Here is a 24,349-nt window from a genome sequence, read left to right as displayed (position 1 = left end):
AAAGACAAAAGTACTTGTTTCTAAAATTAGAAACACCATTATAAAACAGAATACAGAGTAAGCAAAAGTCAGAAGATACCCATTTTAATAAACTATGTAAGGAAATTAATTTTAAATTAACTCCATGAGACTAAAACGATACATTTGGGGACAGTAAAAATAGTCACTTTTGTGGCTATTTAAATAGAAGGCGTTGGCCAAAAATATGAATTTGCCTTCTGTTAGAGGTTCCTGCAAGGGTTTGGATGTCTATTAGACATGAGTAAGGACACTCCTGTCTCAAGTGGTACAGAGCCTGCCTAGTAAGCATGTAACACTGAGTTCCACAGTGCTGCAAAAAAAAGAGGAATTTACAAAAAAAAAAAATCTCTTAGCTTTAGTAACTTTTGTGAGGTCTGGCACAGGTGACTCCATCTAGATGGTGACAGCTTCCCTCCCTTGTCTCCAAAGTGTCTCTGAACAATGTTCTCTGAAGATTTCACCAATTAGTCATCTGGTTAATGGAAAACCCTTACTTCCAGGAATAGCTTTTTCACGGGTGGTCTGATCTGATCCCATGTTGGAAGAGAAGCACCAGGCAAGTCAGGTGCATGTCAGTGCCAACAAGATCCTTCTGGCCAAACAGTAAGCAACTGAGAGGGTTAGAAGAAGTGGCCCTTAGGTTGGGCTTACCTGGACAAAAGCCAATAAGAGCAAATATTTAAAAGGCACACTCAACTGACAAATAAGTTTCTTGTTGGAGTCATTTTCTCGGGTGTAATTGCAAATGTTCCAAAAAAGGGGCCAGACTACGAATGACAAGACTTAGAATAGCCAAGGTTAAAGTGTCAGTATATCTAGACATTTTTATGCATGCAGCATTTTAGAAAATAATTATGACTTATCAGTATTACATCAGAAACACTAAGCTTTCCTTATTACAATTAGGAACACATGGACACAAACCTGTAGAAAACTAACATCATGAACAGTTTGAATCTAACACCTATATGGTAAAGGTTTTTCCTAAGCTTTTGCACTTCAGAAGGCTTGTATTTTGCAGAAGCTTAAGTACATTACAAAAGATCCAGTAGCAACTAATACAGCTACATAGATGTCAGGTATACATATTACTTTAGTTTTTCCTTGGAGTAAAATTTAGGATTTTGGTTAGGTAATATAATAGGTGTACAGCATTGACAAAAGTCAGTATTTTAGATCTCTTACAGGTTAAGGGGACAGTGCTTGTGAACTCAAATAGCCTTATTTCTTAATGGGCAAATGTAGCTTATATATATACAATAACATTCATTTGGCTAAGACAAATATAGGTCAGATTTTAAATAGAGGGTTGCCCAAATGGTTTTTTTTTTTTTTTTTTACTGATTACAAAACAACAGAATTGCCAAAAGTTTAACCATTTTTAAATGTCAAAGGTTTAGATGGTATACATTTGAACAAAAGAAAGCATTACCTTTTCATTTTACATATACTAAACGGACACACTTTTAACTCTGCATATGTTTGCACAATATTTAGATAAAGTCTAGACACACATCTCTACACACTTTTAGTTACAGATATGTGGAGCACTAATTGTGTTAGCATTGCTTAGAATAATAGTTGTTTCACCATATAGTCATAAAGGTGCAATTTTAGAAACTTGTACATGAGCAAATACTTAAATAAAATTCTGATTTAGTTAAGGCATAGTTTCCTAAGTAGTCAAAAGCTTGACAAGATCAACAGAAAATACCGGCAATTATAATAAAATTATAAAATCTTTCCTTAAGCTAGTTTCTTTTTTTTTTCTTTATTCATTTGTTCACATGTGCATACATTGTTTGGGCTATTTCTCCCCCCAGCCACCCACCCCATCCCTTTCCCCCACACCCCCCTCACTTCCAGGCAGACCCTGTTCTGCCCTTTTCTCCAATTTTGTTGAAGAGTAGACATAAGCAATAATAAGAAAGACATAGCGTTTTTGCTAATTGAGATAAGGATAGCTATACAGAGAGATTCCTAGCACTGCTTCCATGCACAAGTGTATTACAACCTGAATTGATTCACTTCTACCTGACCTCTTCACTACTTCCCGGTCACCTTCCCATATTGACCTCTGCCACTTTAAGGTTACTGTATTAGCTCCTCTGCAGTGGGGACATCAAACACTTTCATGTTTTGGGTTTCCTACCTATCCCCATTCCTCCCGTATGTGCTCTCCCCTTAGCGTGTGACCCAAGTCCAACCACATTGCTGCATTTGCCCTAGATCTAAAGTCCACATATGAGGGAGAACATAGGATTTTTGGTCTGCTAAGCCTAAGCTAGTTCCTTATAGATTGGACTCAGAGCAGAACAATAGTAAGACAGCTTTGTTATTACAGACAGAGAATTAGGTTTTAATTTTACATCAGTACACCAAACTTTGACCACAGGAAATTCTTTAGGAATGTTTAAATTGCAGCCAAAAATGAATTACATACATAAACTTTTGAGAAGCTTTGAGACCTTTCTAATTTGCACTTTGACATGATTGCTACAAAATTTTGAAGTCAGACAAAATTGTTTCTTTTTTAAAAAAATAAAATGAAATACTCTATTAAGACTTATATTGTAATACAGACTCAGGAAGAAAAGCAATCTTAAACTGTTTCACTATACAATAAGCAATTTATAAAAGCACGTTTGTTAATAGATTCAGTTATAAAAGAAATGAATGCAAATTACACTTGTGACAAAATAAAACAGATCAGGGTAACTGTCCACACAGTCCTTTTCTTTAGTCCTAAGGCAGAGGAAACACCTGCATTTTAGTTAAACCTGGTTGATATAAGAACTTTGAGAAAAACTTTTGGTTTGTTTTTTTTTAAAGAGTGGCAGCAGAAGAGATGGGGGGAGAGAAGAGAACAGAAGGAACAGCTCCTTTACACAAACTCTACCATAAGAATCATCCTAATGGTGATCACACACATGCACATGCAAAAACACAAAAGTTAGGCATGCCATAAAGGTCAATTTAAGTGTGCATGGATTTAAGAGCTCAAGAACATTCAAGAACTAATTAAGTGACCATGAGTACGTTGGCCAGTTATTTCTCAAAATTTTAGGAGCAGATTGAGATGTGATTCATTTTGTTCTTTTAGGACTCATTTTGGGTGGCTTGATAGCTGAAGCAAGAGTCAACTCTACTAAGTGTTTTGATTCAGTCTGTTTTCAGTAAGACTGCTGCCTTAGCCATCAGAATCTCAGTCTCTAACAAGTCACTCATCATATACTGATGGATGTACACAAAATACACACAATGACATACAAAACACTAATTTTGAGTGCACTCTTAAACACTGTCTTTTTGTTTTTAGTAAACTAGTCAGCTCTACAGAACTGTAAAATAGGTACAGTGTGTGTGTGGCAGGGGGTGTTCCTGAGGGAGGGGGAGGGGGAATGAAGGAGATTAAGTGAAGGTTTATGGTGGATGGACTTCATACACTTACATGAAATAGAACAAAGAAACCTCTTGCAATTGCTGTAAGTGGGGCAGGGAGGGGGGGTCGAGGGGTAGAGATGGTGGGTGTGATGTATAATATATGTACAATATAAGCCTATTTGAAATTGTCACAATGAATCCCCTTTGTACAAAAAAATATCTAATTAAAAAAAATAAACCAGTCAGCTTAATTCTCCCTGGGGGAGGGGCCAGATGGACCTTCTTGCTTTATACTCAAGTTAACTACTTTAAGTGCTGCCTCATATATTCCAACCAGAAGCAGGTGATCATGTGGCCTCTTTCAATATTAACAGACTTTAGATTTACTCCTAGTGGGTGCTTTTTAAGTAATCTCTAATAATAGTCTACCTTGGGTTATAGCAACTTTGTTATTAGCCAAATCTTTGAAGTAAATTTAGGGAGCCTAGTCTGGGGTATAGAGTTGGCATCCCATATCCTCCTCCAGACAAAGGATACAGGATGCATGAGTCCACCCTCTTATTTTACACCAAAAATTAGTTTTCAAATCAGAATTTGCATGTCAGACAGGAAAAGGACAGACAGGTGCAGTGGAAAAGATTACGTCTCCACTGAATCTGGTGATGTCTGGCTATCTTAGTAGGCATGGGAAAAGATAGAATGAACTGCAAGACTTAGTTTCAGGGAGGAAATCCAGAATGCCTTATTGAACCCGTAGCAGAACCCAAGAATGCTGTCCTTTGCTTTTTAACTAATGCCACAGCCTGAAATACTGAGATCTCAATTTTAAATACAAGGGGTTTTGTAGGAGATAAAGAAAAGCTTAGATAGAGAATTGAAATTCCTTTTTTGGTCTGTCCAGCCTGTGTGCACGTAAGGCTGAGGGCGTGGCTGTGTAACCTGACCATGCCTTGGCTAGGAGAGCAGATGGGCCAGCCCAGGGTCACCACCTGCAGTGACCTGGATGTGATCTGTTCCCTCTCCTGGTCTTGACATGTCTGCAATGGGGAAAATGGCCCACCTTGAAAGCAGACTTAAAGACTTAAAGGAGAAAATTGTTAGTAGAGTGTTCAGACAGATTTAGAGGTTTAGAATTAGGTGGAAAAAATCTAGGCAGAGAAGCAGCTACAATCTCCAGCCTCATGTCATTTAGATTCTTGATTGATTTTATGTTTTCTGTCCTGGGACCATGTGAGTCACTCAGGAGGCTAAGAAAACTGACAGGACTTCTCTCTCTTCTCTTTTCTCCTCATCCATCTTTGCCTCTGTTGTCCTCACTCAGATGGCCAGTCCAGGAGGAGACAGGAGCTGGCTTGGAGTAGGAGGGGTGAAAGAAACTTCCATTATGGCTGAAACAGATTTAGAGAGAAAATCAGCTGGTTTGAAGTCAGAGGAGGAGGAAGGATTTTTTTTTTTTTAAGGGAAAAGAGAGAAATCTGAGGGGATTTTCCCTTTAAGAGGAGAATATGATAAGGCAAACAAGATTGACAGAGGGCCTAGAGAAGAGATGAAAAACAAATGCCTTGATACAGGGAACCTTGGATCACTTGGCACTGCAGTGGAGAGAGCCTTTGAGGTCTTGTTGAGTTTGGAAATCAAAGATTCCATTTTAGGTCTAATAGTTGTCATGACTGGGGCCAGATCATATTAAAATAGAAAATTAGGCATTTGGGCTTTACTGTAGGAGCCAGACCCAGGGTCTGAATATTCCAGAAGAGACATCCAAGTGGGGGAGGGTGTCCCAAGGGGGTTTAGATGTGTCCTATCCCATGGTGTCAAATTTTTAGGTGTTCGTACCAGGAAAAATCAATCATGATGCCACATGGGTTAAGTTGTTTGATTCTTATCCAGGATCAGTCAAAGAATGACAGCAGGTGAGTAGTGAACAAGAGAAAGTTTGCTGAAGTACAGAAAGACAGAGAACCTACACAACAGGGTCAGAAAGACTGAGCCATAGCAACTGCGACATGTAGGGGTTTTTAATCCAGTTCTTAGGGTAGGTTTCGTAAGCTCCTGGAAACAGCTTTCTGATGGGTTGGTTCTAGTTTTGCTTCCTTACAAGGTCTTGACTCATTTTTTTCTGTTCTTCCCTGAGGTTGTTTGTCTTTGCACTTTAACTGTTCCTTTCCCCCTTGTGCACCTGGGCCCACATCCTGGTAACACACTTAGAGGAAGTGCTGTCTGAGCTCTCATCCTCCTGCTTTTGCTCTCGTGCTCTACTTCTGCTTCCTGGTGAGTTCAGCCAGCTATTTCTTTCTAACCCTCAGCCCCGTCTGCCTAAGATCAAGCTAGCTGCTAACATTTTCCCCCTCTGAAGAGGAACCCTTGACTGCTTTTAGGGATAAGGGGTGGTGACTGTCTGTCTACTTCCTGTTGAAGATGGGTGCTGTTGGGCAGTCAGTCTGGGGGTCTTACTGCAAGGGTTAGTATAGGGGGTCTCAACAGAAGCATGGAGGAGGAAGCAGCAGCTCCGTGAGGAGCTGTGCTTCCAGCATCATTTGTATCTTCATGGATTCTACGCAAGAGGAAACAAATTTTACAATCAGACCTAACAAGTAGGGAGCAGAAATAAGGAATAGGAGAGTGATGATGAGGGTGTCCAAGAAAAGGAGTGCTCAAGCAGAGAGACTGTTGCCTATAGGGGAAGGTGGACTGTGGCGCCAGCTGCTCTGGACTCCAGTTTGTTCCTTAATGTGTACGTTGACTTTGATTACTTGTAGGTTTTCTTTAACTATCCTAGATGAGTCTATATACATGTAACTGTCTAATTTAACAGGGCATATAGACCTCTGCAACTGCAGTGATCATCTAGGCCTCTCTGATTTTGTAACATTTCAGCCAAAGTGTCAAGACTCAATTGCAGAGCCTCAATTGTATTTACTGTATTCATGACCAGAATAGTCAGATTTAATATGGGTTGTCTTAAAAGGGGTATTTTAATAAACCAGAAGAGGCTCCTAGCAATGCCATTTCCTATCCTAGGAGTTTTAAATATATGGTTTCTTTGGCCATGGTCACCTCAGTCCGAGTTGCTAAGGTTGGTGTCAGGGAGAAGGCCTCTGTATTTTCTGGGCCTTAACCTGGTCTGAGTAAGTGATTGTTTTAAGAAAGAGTCCAGATTAGGAACGAATCCAGAGTTATTAGGAAGACTATTAGATGAAACATGAGGTGCAGGTCTTAGTGTGACGATATGCAAGGGGCTATACTTAGAAAATCTTAATGAGCTTAAATGTGGAGGAGATTCTAAAATATAATGGCAATAGAGTAAAAGGAAAAGTAAAGAAGGAGTCTGTCAGTGATTCTCACTTGGGAGAGTGGGGACTATCACTGAGTATAGCCTTATCCCCAAAGTAATTAATATAGGTATTTTAATGACAAGTTCAGAAGAATCCAGAATCACTTATCTAGAGGGGGTTGATATCTTCCTGAAGAGTAGTTTGAGGTCCTCTAGTGGTTCACACGAGTAGGATTTAGGTGCCACTTTAGGTTTATCAGGCTCAGAGGACTCTTGCTTTTGATGCCAGGATTTGACCCAAGAGTGATGTATCCAGGTATGGATTTAGGGGGTAGGCAGGAGAACTGTGTAGGGTCAGTTCAACATGGGATCCAGGGAAGGAACTAGAAAAGGTATAACTTAACCAATACGAAATCTCCCAGATTATACAGAGGGGGACCTAATTCCCTTGGACAGGCCACTGATATCTTTTGTAAGCTCTTCTGAAACAGAGAGAGAGAGAGAGAGAGAGAGAGATGACATGTTTTAATCTGGGTGCAGGGAGATGTAGAAAAGGACATCTCTTAAATCCAGGACTGTAAATCATTCTGATCCTTTGGGAGTTTTGGGATAGTAAGAGGGACAGTATAAACAGTCAAAGGAACAGGTATTGGGGATGGCTGGGTGAATAGGAATCACAGCTTTTTTGATTAACCTTAGATACTGGACTAATCTCCATTTTCTGTTTGACCTTTGTACTCCAAGAATGGGAGTATTAGATGGGCTCTGGCAGGGGCAAAAGGAGTCCCTGCTGCTTAAGGGATTTAATGATATCTTTACGTCTCTTTCTAGTTTTAAGTCTTAAGGGATATTGTCTTTTGGTGAGGATAGGTGGAGTCATCCTTTAGGTGCATGCATGCTGGGACTGTGTTTATGGCCCTATTAATCTTGGTATGAGATGACCACACCTCAGGATTGACCTCTGTTTCGATTAAAGGTATGCAGAGAGGTTGACCAGGCCCCTTAAGGACCAGAGTCTGCATTTGAAACAAGATCTCCCTTCCCAACAAGGGGTGTGGGACTCTCAGGCATAATCAGAAAGGCATGAATAAATAATGTACCATTTCGTCCACAGCTAAGAGTTGGTGAGAAGCTTGTAGTGAGAGCTGGTCAGAGACTCCCCTTATGGTTACTCAGTTAGTGGAGGAGAAGCCAGGATTTGGAAGGAGGACAGAGGAGGCAGCTCCAGAGTTGAAGAGGAGGAAACCAACTATTAGCTCCTTTCCTTTAGGGCAGCTTGATCAGGGGCCTTGAGGGGAGGGCTCGGGGCAGTCAGACCGTTTGTTGGACCATCAAGGAGGAGTCTGGTCCCCGTGGAACTTGATGTGGTGGAAGGGAAATCTAATCTAGCCTTCAACTTCCTATTCCCAGTCAGTCCCTCACATTCAGTGCTAGCTCCAAAAGTTCGATAAAGGATCCTATACATCAGTAAATGAAATCTTCAGATTTTTCAACAACAGGGATGAGGAACAAAGGGAGGCAGAGCTTTAAAGAAAATGAGCTCAAGGAGAGAGGACAGATAGAATCTATTCATTTAATGGAACTGCTATTAGCAACACTATTGGAGCCTGAGTTACCCTAAGATGGTCAGACAACCCAAAGCCTCCAGCAAGGGCCCCAACAATGGGACCTGCTTCAACTGCAAGCGATCTGGCCTCTGGAGCAAGGAATGTCCCCAGAAGCAGCCACCTCCAGGACTTAGTCCCCAATACAAACACACAAGAGAGACACTGGAGAGGAATGTTTCTTTTCTTAAGAAAGGAGGGACCAAACCTCTCCAGGGATTAAATGGTTCCCTAAGGGGAGCACCTCTAGTCAGCTGGCTGCTCCTGGACTTCTGGACACAGAGGATTGATGGGCCCCAGCACCCACTCAGGCTCCAAACCACCATCGTTGTGACTGAGCCTGGCTAATTTTGTCTATAGGAGATAAGCCAATTAAATTCCTTATCCACGCCAGAACCTCTTACTCTGCTCTCTGAATTACATGCTCTCTCTCGCCATCATTTACCACCATAATTGGAGTGGGAGGCCAGCCTCTTAAGGCCCTCCAAACCTCTTTATTAACGTGTGCTCTGAGAGATAAAGTCTTTACCCCCACATGCACAGCTATCACTAGTTGCCTGGGTAGAGACATGGTGGGCACCCATGTCTCCCTGACCTCTAAATCTCCTCCCAATTTACTTGCTCTCCAGACCCCTCCCTCCACGGCAGACATTTCCTCTTCTCTGCCACCTTTTATTGTTCAGCATGTCCCCCTGAGGTATGTGACACAGAGTCCCTAAGCAGGGCTACTCATCTTACACCTGCATCTATTAGCCTAAATGACCCTTCCCATTTCCCTTATAGGGCTCAATACCCCATCAAACCAGAAGCTGTCAAGGGACTCAAACGTCTGATACACAAATTTCTTGAAACAGGTCTATTGATTCCCACTAACTCTCTCTATAATATCCAGAGCCTTCCTGTCCAAAGACTGGGCTGTTACTGTAAATTGATCCAAGATTTAGACTAATTAGTAAGACTGTAGTCCCTCTCCACCCACTGGTACCAAACCCATACACTCTTCTTAATGTTCTTCCTCTGACTCCAGTGTTTTCACTGTCTTGGATCTTACTACTCCTTTAGCTAAGGACTCCAAGCCTTTCTGCTTTTACACACACTGATCCTGAGTCTCCCAAGTCCCCAAAACACACCCAGACCGCCATTCTCCAGGGTTTTCGTGACAGGCCTAATGTTTTTGGACAGTCTCTTGCTAAAGACCTATCTTCATTCCCTTAACTGATAGCCATCTTCTCCAATATGTACATGACTTGCTCCTCTGTAGTCCAGACAAAGAGACCTCTGACAAAAACACTGCCTCTTTACTTATACACCCAGCCCAAAGAGGCTGTCGGGTCTGCCCCATAAAGGATCAAATAAGCCTTGCCATTATCAAGTACCTGGGCTTTCTCCTGGTCAAAGTGTCATCACAACCCAGAGAAACTCACCAGAGGCCTTAAGTGCCCTTCATCTAAGAGGGACCTTGGAGACTGGGTAGTTTTGTATCTTGATACCTCAACATGGGTTGATTGCCTAATCTTTATACAAGGGCCTAGCAGGCCCAGAATCAGAACCGCTGGAATGGAACAAAAGCATCCAACAGGCCTTCCTGATCTTAACAAACTATTTTCCGTGTGTTCTCATGAAAGGAGGGAAATTGCCCTGGGAGGCGGGGCGGGGGGCGGGGTGTTGGGACAAAGGAGCGCAGCAGATTTTAAGGCTGTGGCATATCTATCCAAAACTGGACTCCACTGCCTGAGACCGTTCTCAGGCTCCTCTTCTTACAGCTCTAGAGGCCGTAGCCCTCCTCGCTTCTAAAGTGAGCAAGTTGGGAGGAGGACGCAGCGTCACCGGGGCGGGTGGCCGAGGCTGGGCGGCTGGGCGGCGGGGACGCCTAGTGCCTTGGGGATTGGGATGCCCTGGTGGGGGCCGCTCAGATTTCTGTTTCCGAGTAGCAGAGGCCACGTGGCATTGGCGGGGCCTCAGGACCTGGCAGTTGTGACCGTTGGGGGAGTGGTGGTGGGGAGGGGACGCGTTAATTCCGTTGGTGATGTTCCTGGGTGAAGGCTGAGGTAGCTACAATCCAGCTCCCATGTCTGGCCAGCTGCTTAATCTGTGTACACCAGGGGTTGGAAAAACCACACTGGGCAAAGAACTTGCCTCAAGATCAGGACTGAAGGACCCTCGAACACGCTTGTTGGTGACATAGCTCAAGAAGGGGAGCTATATGATGGCTATGATGGCGGGTATGGTCCCCACTGCTGTGAGGCTTGATGTAGACCAAAGAGTCCCTTGCAAATAAAAAATTTGACGAAGCCATGGCGACTTATCAAATGTTACAAGAGCAAGTATGCCAGGATGTTGGTGGAAGCACCCACCCGAGGCCCTCCCTGTATCAGCGTGCTCCACCTTGCCCATCTCCTGTGGATCCGCTTTCCGTCCATGGTCCTCTACAGAAGAGAGCAAGTGAACCTAATCTTTCCAGCTTGATTGAACAACAGTCTGACGACAAGAAACCAAGTCAGAGGAACGTCAGAGGTACCATCTTGCTTTCCCTTTCCCTCAGTGATCTGCCCAGGGACACCCTCACCCCCCTCACAGCCTTCCAGCTTGGTCCTAAGACCTTGACTTCAGAGAAGGAAGACACCAAGAAGGTCCCTGAGGCGACTGTCACAGATAGGCAAAGGCGTGGCTGGAAGGCAGTGACGAGAAGAATCATGACATCTCTTTTAAATCTGTGCTGTTGTGTTCCGCTCTCGAAGAAACGCCAAAAAGCCAGTAACAGAGTTGTCCCCAAGGCCCAGGTGGACACCCAACAAAGACGCAAGGCACACAAATAAGAGGGCCAGAAGTCCCTGTGCTCTGGTCAAGGTGGTGGAGATGGTGTGGACCCAGAGCTGCAGGGGACATCCGGGCAACAAGCTCTTGCTGCTGCGTGTCCAGCGTTGGCAACAAGGGGCTCTGCCCAGCACAGAAATAAGGTATACAATCTGCCATGGGACTCACCCCATAGGACATCTGTCACCTACCTGGGCTTCTATGCATCTGGTGAGCTGAAAAGTTCACCCAAAGATGCCCAGAGACAAGGAACCCTATTGACCCCTCTCCCAAACCTCAGAGACTTTTTCCCCTGACACTTCCTCCTTCCCTTGTAGAGATAGATCTTAATACATTTGTCTTTTTACGTATCACAATAAAATGATTGTTTCTACAATGGAAAAAAATGTTTCTGTGTTGTATTTGTGATAGTCTTAACTAAAAAAATTAGAATTTTTACTAAGATGGTTTTACTCTCTGTGGTCTCTTCCTATTTTTTTTTTTTTTAATCACCAGAGTATAACAGGGAGGAGGATCAGAAGACAACAAACAGGCCTGAGTTCTGTTGTGTGTGTGTGTGTGTGTGTGTGTGTGTGTGTGTGTGTATTACAACAGATAGAAGGAGAACTTAAATTTATTCTTTTTTTTATTAACCCAGGGCCTCATACATGCTAAGCAAGAGTTCTACTTCTGATATATAACCCTTCCTGCCCTGCACAGCTTAAGTTTTGAAAACCTAAATATCAAATTTGGTGAAATTTTCAGAACACTCTTTATAAAACCTCTTACCAATTCAGAGCCTGGGACAGCATATCTAACCAAATATCATTCATGCTAAAGTATTTCAGTTTTGAAAAACGGGCAGGAGAGAACTCTGGCACGACTATTGGTGGCGCCATTCAATTTTATACCATAGTAAGACGAGAAAACAAAATGAGGCCGGGCACCGGTGCCTCACACCTGTACTCTTAGCTACTCAGGAAGCAGAGATCAGGAGGATTATGGTTCAAAGCCAGCCCCGGGGAAATAGTTCTCAAGACCCCATCTTGAAAAAACCCATCAGAAAGAGCTGCTAGAGTGGCTCAAGTGGTAGAGTCCTTGCCTAGCAAGCGCAAGGCCCTGAGTTCAAACCCCAGTACCACCAGAAAAGAAAGCAAAAGAAAATGAAAAGAAGAAAATCTACAATGGAGAAAAAAGCATGAAACTTTACATGCAAAAACCTTCTGGGTCCAAGATTCTGATGAGGATCTCATGGGGAGGTCATGGTGAAGTTCTCTCTCTCTCTCTCTCTCTCTCTCTCTCTCTCACTGTATGTCTCTCTCTCACTCTCTCACAGTCCATGTGTTACTAAGGTACCCCATGGTGGCTTAGGGAACAGGACTTTTTGTTACAGTAGTACAATGTGTGCAGGAAGGTCTACCACCCTTTGGACAGCCACCACTGGGGTTCAAGGAAAAGAAAGTGAGTACCTTGAGTGTAGGTAGATAGGATGAGGTCTTTCAAAACCGAAAGTTATCAGAGATTTTCAGACTTGAAATGAAAAGGCCATTGAAGTATCCTACTGGCTTTCATTTCTCAGGGAGTAAATACCAGTCTCCATGACACACCAAAGAAAAAAGCCTTTGGAGTTTTTGTTTTGTTTTTAATTAAAAGGGGAAAAGGTCCTTGAGGCCCCAAAGTAAGACAACCACCATGGGTTGTGCCCACATGTGCTTGGTTCATTTCCTGCCCTGACTCATCAGGGTGAAGTCATTGTGAGGGAATGATAAACAGCGGTTACATAAAGAGGTGGCCTTGGCTGGTTTTGCCTGTGTAGTGCAGGAAGCTGGTGGTTGGTGACCTGCTGAGTTAACACACACGACAGTTACCTTGTTTTGCTGGAGGAAGAGTTCGATAAGTGTTTTCACTTTCACTCATCATTTTACTCCTTTTTAAGAATTTAGCAGTGGTGCTACCTTCATTCCCTACTAGTGAGCGTAGCACCTACTGTGAGGGGCTGTCTCTCTCCAAAGCCAGCTCCCCCTATGAAGAAATTCTTACAGTTCAGTACAACATTACAGAGACCCTCGGACGTGGTAGCTTTGGCAAGGTGAAATTAGCTTCTCATCGCCTCACGGGAGCCCAAGTGGCAGTGAAGGTACTGGACAAGGGAGAGAAAGGGACTTCAAGATTCTGAAGTGTCTGTGACCTTTGAACCCTCCACTGCTGTGAGGCCTGACCTATAAGACACTTCCCTTCCTAACCCTGACGACAATGGTATGTACATGGCAGTAAGCAGTGACTTTATGCTGAAAGGGTAAAGATTTGCAAGCTATGCTGCAGTCTCTACCACAGAAGTCATAGAAAGTTCCTCTTCACTGTCTAATACCTTAGCCCAAAAGGCAGAACTGATTGCTCTCTCCCAAGCTCTGCAATTAGGACAAAGAGATTACACCTGACAAGTTCTATAACCCCATGCTGCCATGGGGGCTTCCTCAGGTCTCATGGACCTCCTATCAAGCATTCCTCACCCCTACTACATCTAATACAGGCTGCTCAATTACCAGTCCAAGCCGCAGTCATCCACCAGAGGGGTCACCAGAGAATCCAGTCCCTGGACGCCATAGGAAATAATAAAGCAGACTAGGAAGCCTCAAGGGTTGCTAAACTCCCACTCAGTAACCTAAGCCTAGTTTATGACCCCTCAAGCCCTCCTAAAACAGGGGTCTATTTGGGAGGAACCCTGACTGCTTCTCCAAGGGAAATACATGTTGCCCAATAGCCAAAACTTAAATATGCTTACAGATATTGTTCACTCCCCACAGGTGGACAAAACCTCTAAAGCTTGTCTCTCCCTCCTCTGCACTCCATCTTTGAGCACTCTCATGTCATCTCTTACTCAGCAGTGCTCTATATGCAACCAAATGAACCCACAGGGACATTAGTGATCCCCTCCCTCATTCTCAACACACCAATTATGAGGACACTTTCCAGGTCAAGACCGGTCAATAGATTTCACTCATAGGCTCTTTCATAAACACCACCAATATCTTCTAACCATGATTGACACCTTTACTGGATAAATGGAAGCATTTCCCTCACCCCCCCACACCTCTAAAAGAGCATTTGAAGTTATCAAGGTCCTAATAATTCATTGTCCCCAGGTTTGGGCTGCCCATCTCCCTGCAGTGACAGTGGGCCACCCTTCATGTCTCCAATCACTCAACAAGTAGCAGAGGCTTTAGAGGTAATCTATAAGCTCTCCTCTGCTTGACACCCCTGATTGTTGGGAAAGATAGAAAAGACCCACTCCTCATTCCAGAGACACCTTACTAAACTCTCTCAGGAATTCCATCAAAGCTGGATGGAATGTCTTCCTTTCACTGTCCTCTGGCTCCACATCACCCCCAAAGCCCCTCTTTTGTTCAGTCCCTTTGAAATTAAGTAAGGACCCCCTTTTCTTCTTGTCCCACAAATACCATGGGCTCTTTCTTTCCTGGGCTCATACCTGTCTGCTGGGCTTATACCTGTCTGCTATTGAACTAACCCACTGGCTTCTCAGCAGTTCTGCAGAACAAGTCCTCCTCCACCTGTAGATTCCTCTTCTACAGCCAAGAGAGTGGGCCTCCAAAGGACCTCCCAGAACACACAAAACCTCCCAGCATTCCTGTGTTTCAACTCGTCTCTGTATTTACCTTCCCCAGGGAGGTTTGCACTGTAATATGTTTTTGTGTTTGTTACTGCTTAGTGTTCTTTCATTTCAATTTGTATAGACTTCCTTTAGGTTTTTCTGGTAAGCCATGTCTAGTGGTGAGGATTCCTCCCAGCTTTTATTTATCTAGGAAAGAATATTACATCTCCTGCATTTTGGAAGGAAGGTTTTGTTAGATATAATATTCTTGATTGGTAGTTGTTTTTGTTTTGATTTTGTTTGTTTTGCAGTTCTTTGAATAGATCATCCCAACACATGGCTTGGCAGATTTCTGCTGAAAAAGGTACTGATAGTCTTATGAATTCTCTCCTGTATGTCACAAGTCACTTTTCTGTAATGCTTTTAAAGTTCTCTCCTTGTCTTTGACTTTTGACCATTTGATGATAATGTATCTGGGTGATAAAATTTTTTGGAGTCCATTGGTGATTTTATATTTGTTTTGTTGCCTCTTGAATCTGATGTCCATTTATATTCTCATATTTGGGGAGTTTTCAGCCATTATTTCTTTAGATAAATTTTCTGTCCTTTTCTCTCCTTCCCTCTCTTCCTCTCTCTCTCCATCTCTTCCTTTTTTTGGAACGAGGCATTAAGAAAACCAAGAATAGGGCTCTTGCTTCTAAGGAAACAGAGGGCAGGCTTTCCTTCCCAAAGGTTGTTCGGTCAAATGCAAGGGCAGCTTCAGGGTCTGGCTTAAGAGTTTTGCTTTTCCTCAGGAGTCAAGGGCCACCAGTGGGGCTAGAGCAGAAAGTTTTGTTGTACACAATTACTTCAAGCACATGAGGATGACTAGGGGAGATAACTCAAGGTTTCTATGGAAGCAGGAAATTCCAGGAGAGGGACCTCCATTTGGTTCCTTCCACCTTTAGGATACGCCCAGCATAGGGTCTTGTTAAAATGCTGAGAGAGCTGGGGCCAGTGGATAATGGAGGCTGGAATAGGTCCCCAGGGGAGGAACAAAAGAATTATTAGAACCCACTGACTGCAGTAACACCAGAGAGGAGATTCAGGCTCAGGTTTGGCAGTATTTCATGTGACTCCACCCATCTAAGAGCCATGTGCTCTCATGAACCAGTCAAAAATCACCACAAACTCCCAGAATCAGCACAAGCCAGAACAGAGGGTGATTCAACGTGTCAGTGTCAGTTATTACTTATCTGAGTGTGTTTCTTCTGAAAGGAACTTCAGACCCTCCACTGGCTCATAGGATTAGGGGTCCTCAGGCACCTCAAGATTTTGAAGGATCCTATAGGGCCTGCTTTATCCTGGAAAGATGAGTCCAGCTATCCATTCCGTGTACCTTAATGGCAGAGAAAGTGGCCAAGATCACCAAATAGGGTCCCTTCCATTTCAGTTGTACTTGATCTTGAGGCGTCCCTTCCCTCGAGGTGCTATGAGCACTTGCTCCCTGAGAGTAATTTGGATTCTCCCCCTTTCTGTAGAACTTTTTCCGTACATCTTTAAAGGCCTGTTGGAACTAAACCAGGTCATTTATTGCAGGACCAATGAGTAAGTTATTAGGAAGAAAAAGTCTGCCATACAATATTTCATAAGGGCTTGGATGAATTTTAGGTCTCTCATCCTTAGAAGAGCTACAGGCAGAAGAGTTACCCAGGTTTCAGAAGTTTCTTGGCAAAGTTTAACCAACATCCTGTTTAAGGTCTAGGTGGCTCTTTTGAACTTTCTGAATGTTCTGAGGGAACCCAAATCTAGGAATAATTTCTTTCAAAAGAACTTGTGCTACTTCCATAGCCCTTTCAGCTCTTGTAGGGAAAACCGCAACCCACCCACTAAATGTATGTATAAGGACCAGCCGGGACTTGTATCCTTTACAGGGGACCATGTGGGTGAAGTCCACCTGCCAGTCTTCCCCAGGATGGTCACCTCTTCTCTGCATTGGTTTCACCAAGGGAGGCAGTGTAGGTCCCAGGTTGTTGTGGGCACCCAGGGAGCAAGCCCTGCAGACTTGTTTGGTAATGGCAGTTAATCCTAGTCCTGTGACAGTTTATATGCCACAGCCCGGGCGGTATCTTTCCTTCCCATGTGGAAGGAATCCTGTGAGGACCCAATTATCTTCCACAGGTCTGCCCCGAGCAGGTATAATTTCTTCTCCACTTTCCACCATACTCCCTCTTTATCTCTCCCTTTTTGGGAAGCATCCCTTTCCTCCCCCAGGTTGTACTGGGGTTCTGTCCTATTAGGGAATGGGACTAGAGCGAGCACGGTAGTGGGGTTCCTGAGAGCCGCCTGTGGGCTTCTCTACTTGTCTTATTATTGCGTGTTGATACCCAAGGCAAGTCCTTTTGATGGCTTCTGCAGTGAATCATTGCTACTAACTTGGGTAGTTGTACTGTCTCTAGTAGCTGGAGGATCTCTTTACTGTGTTAATTGGAGACTGACTGCCAGTTAGGAGACCTCTTTATTTCTATATGACTGTGTGCATGAAGCACCAAGAATGCCTATTTTGAATCAGTATAAAGGTTAACTTTTTTGCCCTTTCTCAAGATCAGTGCTCTAGTTAGGGCTACCAATTCAGCCTTCTGGGTGGAAGTACCTGCAGGTAAAGGGCCCAACTCAATTACTTCTTCTTGGCTAACTACTGAATAAGCTACTCGCATTCATAAACCACTCAGTGTCAGGCTTCACAAGGGGCTTGTCAGTTAGGTGCAGTCTACTAGTAAAGGGTTACTTCTTCACAGACGTGTTTGTTCATTACCTGGGAGGACAGCAAAAAGACAGGGTTCAAGGTATTACAGACTTGTATGATCATCTCTGGATTTTCTAAGAGGGTGGTCTGATATTTAATTAAACACTCCACCGCCATCCAGGATAGCCTTCACCTGGTGGGGAGTTTTTTGTCTTCTCCACCAGTAGAGTGGCGTTAAAAGTCGCCCTTAAGCAACCAGACAATCCTGAGATAGCCCCATCCAGTCCTTTTGACAAATATGCTATCTTGTGGGTTAGGTTCTGTTCCCAATTTCTGGGTCAGTACTCCAACTGCCATCCCTTTTCTTTCAGAAGCATATAGGGTAAAGGGTGTGGAGAGATCAGGAATCCCCCAGTGCTGGTGCCTCCACTAATGCTCATTTTAGGGCCTTGAAGGATTATTCCACTTCCCTAGTTCATATTAGAGGTTCACTCTCTCGTCCCCTTGTGGCCTCATATAGGTGCTTAGCTATAAAGTCAAAAATTGAGATCCATATGCAACAGAAACCTGCCATGCCTCAAAATGAGTATAACTGGAGTTTGGTAAAAAGTGTATCTAGTTTGCAAAGTTGGCCCCAACCCTTCCAGCTGATAGATGCCTGGTTCCTGGAGTTAAAACATACTCTAAGTGTTGTACTTCTTGTTGGGAAATTTTGGTCTTTTCCCTTGATGCTTTATATGCTCTAACTGCCAGGAAATTTAGGACCATGATGACATTTGCATTTGAGAGCTCATGAGCAGGGCTGCAAATCAGGATGTCACCTACATAATAGACAATTCTCCAGATAAACTGAAAATGTCTTAAATTCTTGGCTAAAGCCCTAGTGAACTGGTTGAGGACTGTCCTGGAATTCTTGGGGCAAGAAAGTTGAGGTGAATTGTTTTTCTCTAGTATCTAGATTTCATTCAAACTCAGAGAAACTGAGAGTGTGAGTGTGAGGAAATGGAGAAGAAAGCATCCTTAAGTCCAGAACAGTAAACCAGTCTCTATCCCTGTGTATCTGGGCCAGGATGGTACAAGGATTAGCTCCTAGGGGGAGTATTGGGACCACAGCCTCACTGATTAGTCTGAGGTCCTGCACTATGCTATATTCCCCAGTGGGCTTTAGTACAGATAAGATTGGGGGTATTGCAAGGGGACTGAAAAGGCACCAGAAGTCTGTGTTGCAAGAGCACCTTGATGATGGGCTGAAGTCCTTCTCTGGCTTTTCTTTTTATTGGATATTGTTTCTGGTTGGGGAAATGATTGGGATTGCTAAATCTGATTGAGACAGGGACAACAGTCCTTGCTCTACCTGGGACTCCATCATACCAGGATGCAGGGTGACCTTGGGTTTATTTTTCTTGGAATAGTGGGGATTGGGGTTCCGGGAGCAGAGTGCCTTAGCATGAATAATCCAACTCTGGAATGCACTGCCAAGACCATGTCCAATTTAGTCATTATATTTCATCATAGGAAGGGAGTGGGGCATTATGGAATTATAAGGAATCTGTGTAAAAACATTTGCTCCCTGATTTTGCATGGTATTTCGGGGGTAAGCCTATGAGCCCATGTTTCTCTTCAACCACCGTTATAATTGTGCTCTTGGAGGGAAGTTCTCCTACACAGGAATGTAGGCAAGAATAAACAGCCTCCTCTGTGCTTATCCCGGGGGTCCATGGTCGTTCAAAGATCCTCATGAGACATGGTAGTTCTTTGCAGGGGGCAGCAGAGGGCGTCCTGGGCCTCCTTAGTCTATTTCAGATGGCAAGCCAGCAAGCAAGATCTTGGCTGGCTGCCTGCCTCGTTGGGCATGGGGACAGTCAAACCTCCAGTGCCCTGTGTCGCCTCCTTTCTCAGAGTACACACAATAAGGACAGAAGAGTGCCTTTTGCACTCCCTTGCAAAATGCCAACCTTCTATGGCAAGTGGACTTAATTGGGTTTGTCTCCCTTTTTACTTTGGGGAGGATGTCCTTGAGCCCTTCAGGGCTTCCCCAGTCATGGTTTCCATAATTTTGGATTGCCTTTTTACTTTATGTAGTCCCTTCTTCTTTTCCTCCAGATCACGATTATTGTATACTAGAAAGACAACCATCCCATGGTTGAGTCTCAGTAGTCTGTGAACCCAACTGCAACTTTTGGAGCTTACACTCATATCTGGGGTCAAGTGGGTAAGCAATGTTGTCTCAGCAGTGCACCGCCCTCTCTGGAAGTGGGATCTGTGTTGTATATTTCCTAACAGTCTCTTCTAGTCTATCCTAAAAGGACATAGGATTCTCATTTGCCCTTGACCTTGTCTTAGTTTACAAGCTTAGTCACGCCTGCCTTCACTTCTGCTAACTGGGAACTCAATCACCCTCTCCCTTCTTAGCATACCTTTGGGGTATGCAATTCCAGAGAGGGTCTCACTTGGGAACAGTGTCTTATTCATTCGTATTATTCGTCCCCTGGCACCTGGCCAGCAGAATGTTAGCAAGCATCATGTCTACTGCTACTCCGGAAGTTGTAAGACTCTTTTCTCCTTCTATTGGAGTACAGGTGGCTAAGAGGAACTGAATATCTCTCCACGACAAGTCAAAAGTTAAGGTTAGAGTCTAGAATGCTTCAGTAAATCTGGCTGGGTCCTCAAAGTAATGGTCCAGACTTCCCTTGCATTGCTGAATGTCTACCACAGAAAAGGACTCCCTCAAGTCCCACTGCTTCTTGCAGGGTAAGCATAGAGGATAGCTTTGGGGAATAAGAGGTCCTGCTGCAAGTGTGAGGGGGTCTAAGCAAAGATTTTAGCTTCTGCCCGTGGGGTTTCAGATGGCGAGGAGGATGGAGGTGGGATATGATAGGAGGGGGATTCTCCCCCTGAGAGGCATGTCCCCTCTTGGAGCACAGGATCATCTAAAAAGTCTACAGGTGCCTCAGTAAGCTCCTTTTTTTGCTTTATGGGGAGAATCCTGACAGAGAGAGGAGCCTTGGTACAGACCCATGAGTATCTCCGGACATCTGGGACTTCAGTCCACTTCCACGACTCCTGCAAGAAGATCTAGCTGTAAAATTGTGTTGCGGTTAAGATTTATGTTTTGTGGCCGTTTCTTTCGGTTTCTCAGTGTATATTGAGGGCAGGCTACTTTACAGTAGGAGATGAATTGTTTGTTTTTTAGCAGGATCAAAGTGGTCCCACTGCCTCAGGATGCAACCAAGCAGTGATCCAGCCAGAATGGAACTGGATCTCCCCCACCCACCCACATCATGATGTCTGGAGAGGAAAATATGGGAGAGTCAGGAATTCCATTTTTGGGAGGGGGTGGGGGCAGGGGGGAGAAATGAACCAAGTCTTGTATGCACATATGAATAATAAAAGAAAAGAAAAAAAAAAGAATTCCATTTTTGTCCTGGGAGAGTCAAATCCTAAGGGCCCATTGGATATCCCCAGGGGGTCCTTAGATTGGGGAAGTGGGAGGGTGTCTCCATTTTCCTTTTCCTTGGGTTGGATGTCTCCAGCCCAGAGTGGGTATGTACCTCTTTTCTCTGGAGTTCTCCAGAGGCCATGTTCTACAACGAGGCGGGGAATTCAGGTGGATGGCTTGGCTACACACATCCAAGTAATTTCAGCAGTAGAGATGGTCCAATTGGACTCTAGGGAGTAAGTATTTTAGATTTTTTTTTTTTTTGCCATACTGGAGTTTGAACTTAGGGCCTCACGCTTGCTAGGTGCTCTTCCACTCAAGCCATTCCACCAGCCCTAGGAGTAAGTATTTTAGAAGAGATAAGATGGCCCATGACTCAAGGGAAGAGGGAAGTGGATCGTTGGAGTGAGGGAAGATTAGGAATATCTAAGAGATCCAATATCTAAAAATAAGAATTTGTGTGTCGAAAAGAGTCACAGAAAAGAAGGTGTAGAGGAAGTTTCTCCATTCCCCAGGAAAAACTAGAATTTAAGGCAGACTATAGTAATAATAATAAAAGATACAGGGGCGGTTGCAAGCAGGCAAGTTAAAGCAGAATGAGCAAGCTTTGGTAGATGACACAGGGGAATGAAGAAGAACACAAACTGGACTCGCTGGGATCTGCAGACTGAGCCAAAAAAAAAAAAAAAAGCTCCAGAAAATATGATGCCCTGGGGAAACTGATGCAGTCCTTACTTCCTGGCTGGTCCCACAAGTAGATGTTGGCTACAGTGCTCCTCAGATGGTTCTCAGGTCCTTGTCCAATGCCAGGAGCAAAGAATTGAACGAGGAGACAAAGAGTGTTGAGCAAAGCCAGTTTATTAAAGCAAAGTCCACCATCATGGAAGGGGAGACAGCAGGCTCTCAAGCAACAGCTCTGCCAAAAGTCCTCCCAACTGCCCATTTTGTGGTTAGATATGCTCTTCTAGAGAGGGGGATAAAGGGAGCCAGTTCTTGCTAGACCGCAGAGCACATGGATTAAAAGGTATTCCATGTCTTTAATTGCCTTTTCAGTCATTTTTCTCTACTTAAGGCCTTAATGGATATTACTTGCACCTTACGCATTTCATTAAACATCCAGGAATCAGAGTTAGAACATGTGTAGAATGCCTGAAGTTATGTGACAAGACCTTGTCAATCAAACCTGCCAATCACCCCAACCCCGCCTGCAAAGACTGCCCAGATTTTTCCCTGCCAGCCTGACCCTAACCACATAAAAGACATAAACCCCTGATGACCATAGGGTCTTGAGCTGGTCCTTGCTCAGAGCCTGCTGTCTCCCCTTGACCACTAGTGTATTATCACTTTAGTAAACTTTGGCTTTGCTTTAATTCTTTGCTTGTGGCATGGGGAAGGACCTGAAAACCATCTGAAGACCACTGTAACCTACCTGCAACACAATGAACCTTTAAGAAACTATTACTTGCACAATTTTTTAAAACAGGTTTTTTTTTTCTTTTTATAAATTGTTTACTTGCACAGTTCCTATGCAATGTTAAAGAAGCCTACTTTCAGTTGTATGAAGGGCCGTGGAAATCCTCCTGCTTTTGCAAGCACATCACTGTGGTTCATGTACTTCAAGCAGCATATTACAACATATTACATACGCAGCAAAATAGGAGAATTTGCTTGCTAACAATAGGAGAATTTGCCAGTAATGCAGGGCAGGTTACCCCCCTTAGTTAATGGTCTCTGGAAACCCCTCACAAACAGACTCAGAAATGTGCTTTACTAATCTCCCAGGTGCTTCTCAACCCAATCAAGTTGACAATTAAATTCAACATCGTACTGGGCGGTAGCATCTCATGCCTGTAATCCCAGCTACTCAGGAGGCAGAGATTAGGAGAATAGAGGTTTGAGGTCAGTCCAAGAAAAAATGAGATTCGATCTCAAACAAATATAAGCCCAGCTACATAGGAGACATAGGTAGGAGATGACATCCAGTCTGGCCTGGGCAAAAACTCAAGGCCTCATCTGAAAAATAACTAAAGCATAATGGGCTGGAGGCATGGTTGAAGTGGTAGAGCTCCTGACTAGCAAGTCTGAAGCCCTGAATTCTAACCTCAGTATTTCTAAAAAAAAGAAAAAAAATTAACCATCACAAGGTGGGTGTGGTGGTGCACACCTGTAATCCTAGCTACTCAGGAAGTAGAGGCAAGAGGATTTCCAGTTCAGGTAAAATTATTGAAAACCTACCTTAAGGAAACAAAACAAGAGGGCATGACTTAAGTGGTAGAGCACTTGCATAGCAAATGCAAGGCCCTGGACTCAATCTTGGGTACTGCAAATGAACAAATAAAAATTAAGGGATCTTGAGACCAAGATTGGGGCAGGGTGCCCTGACTAGTGGCTTCATCTGAGGTCTGGGTGGTGTTTCACAGGCTGGGTGGTGGGTGGCATTATTTGTCAGTGCATTTCTACTCCCCCTCCACCCCATCCCCACCTCTCCCCGTCTTTGCCATGACCTTTGGGAGAAATGCACTTTCTTGCCTCTTTGAAGCTGCACTAGGCCCTGTGATTGGCTGGCCTTTGGAATGTGAACAGACATCAGTGGAGCAGACATGTTACTGCACTTGCTGTGTTATTTAGCCTGCCCTCTCTTCTTGTCATTGACCACAGGAAGAACATGAGTCAAAGAGCCACTGGCCCGACACGAGGAGCTCCAAGACTTCTGCCCAACCACCCATCTAGAGCCTTGGTGAGCCCTGCTGAGATGAGCTGAACCCCTGCTAGCCTGCAGAGCTGTGAGTACGAGAAAGACAAGCTTATAGTCATAAGGCAGGGACAGCCTTGTTGCCATAAAACCTTACTCGTCTTGAATGCCAGAGAAGACTTCTTGCCATGGTCCTCGCCAAAATTCTCATTGAAATTTAATGCACACCCTGGAGAGATGGGGCCAGGTGAGCCCTTTAAGAAGTGATTAGGTCATGAAAGCTCTGCCCTAAAGAATAGATTAATCCACTCTTTGATTAATGGATTAGGGGATTAGCCCATGAGTAGATTATCTCAAGAGTGAATCTGTTCTAAAAGCCAGTCTGGCTGCCTCTCTTGGACCTGTCCTTCTCATGAGATGATGTCTTGCACCGCCTGGGGTCTCTAAGGGAGTCCCCATCAGCAAGAAGCCATCACCAGATGTAGCATTTTGATTTTGGGACCTTCCAGCTTCCAGAACTGTAAGAAATAATTTTTTTTCTTCCTAAATTACCCAGTCTCAGGTGTTCTCTTAGAACATCAGAAAACAGACTCCCTCATACTGCCTTGGGTAGGAGTGATGGCTGTGGGGCAGAACAAGGCTGGCTGTTGGCCTTTCTTAGACTGAGAAGTGAGGAAGGTACAGAAAGTGGGGTGGCACCACCAGGGAGCATGTGGACTTTCACCTGTCCCCATTCTAATGAGTGTGATCCTTCTGCTCGCAGCTGTGCCTTGCAGACCTGGACCCAAATACTGATTGAGGGAGCCT

The 24,349-nt window shown here is 44.1% G+C and overlaps 1 long non-coding RNA gene across 1 annotated transcript in view; it reads left to right on the top strand.

Moving 5' to 3' along the window:
- The first annotated feature begins 5,583 nt into the window (after window positions 1–5,583).
- LOC109691226 (uncharacterized) overlaps window positions 5,584–24,349 on the top strand; it is a 31,834-nt gene continuing 13,068 nt past the window's right edge. Inside the window, exons 1-3 of the long non-coding RNA XR_002212863.2 lie at window positions 5,584–5,676; window positions 14,998–15,050; window positions 23,509–23,633. This is a non-coding gene — a long non-coding RNA (uncharacterized lncRNA). The remainder of the gene's footprint in view (window positions 5,677–14,997; window positions 15,051–23,508; window positions 23,634–24,349) is intronic.

The sequence above is a fragment of the Castor canadensis genome, chromosome 16, assembly GCF_047511655.1.
Source record: "Castor canadensis chromosome 16, mCasCan1.hap1v2, whole genome shotgun sequence".
NCBI classification, from domain to species: Eukaryota; Metazoa; Chordata; class Mammalia; order Rodentia; family Castoridae; genus Castor; species Castor canadensis.
The sequence above is the reverse complement of the archived record's forward strand: the minus strand, read 5'-3'. Positions and strand labels throughout refer to the sequence as shown.